This window comes from Morone saxatilis, unplaced genomic scaffold (genome assembly GCF_004916995.1).
Source record: "Morone saxatilis isolate NCDOM2014 unplaced genomic scaffold, NCSU_SB_2.0 Contig4, whole genome shotgun sequence".
Classification (NCBI taxonomy): Eukaryota; Metazoa; Chordata; class Actinopteri; family Moronidae; genus Morone; species Morone saxatilis.
The window spans coordinates 17,549,852-17,550,527 of NW_023339984.1; positions in this window are offsets into that span (position 1 = coordinate 17,549,852).

A 676-nucleotide genomic window follows, 5' to 3' on the forward strand; every position below is an offset into this window, starting at 1 on the left:
GGCATGATTCTAACTCCATACAAAATCTTACACACTGCCCCTTTAAGTGTCCGATGGGATTTTTCCATGATAGGACAAAGGGATATTGATATTGACGAGACATACACTGACAAATTTGTGGGATTATATAGTAAATGTTAATAGAATTGGACACACACCAACAGACAGAGCGCCAGCAGACGGAAACCCAAGGTGAACACACATTATCTGATTACAGCTGAGCGATATCAATGTCAATTTTCGGACTTTGTCCCAGAAGCTTACTGCGCTTTGAGGAGAACTGACTTGTTGACCCACATGACAGGTAAGCTTTTGGAAAATTAAATTTTTAGTTTTAGTTTTAAGAAGTTTTGAGATTCAGCAGCTATTTGTGAAACAAAATCATGTCTTTATTCACTTTTCAGAATTTTTCAGAACTCTACTATGCTTCAACTGACAGATGATCTGATACTGGTACTTTATTCGACTCAGAGCAATGTTAGCAATGTTATAATTGTTGACTAACACACACATCAGTAAAACCGGTGATGAGGAGATTCAATGTGATTTTAGCATTTTAATATCCAGTTGTTGTAGGACAAGTCTTAATTTATGGATACTTAATTACACACTCAAAAAAAGTTTCCTTACTTCTTCTTTCAGGTAATCCACATCCACATTAGTGTTGCCAGATTGT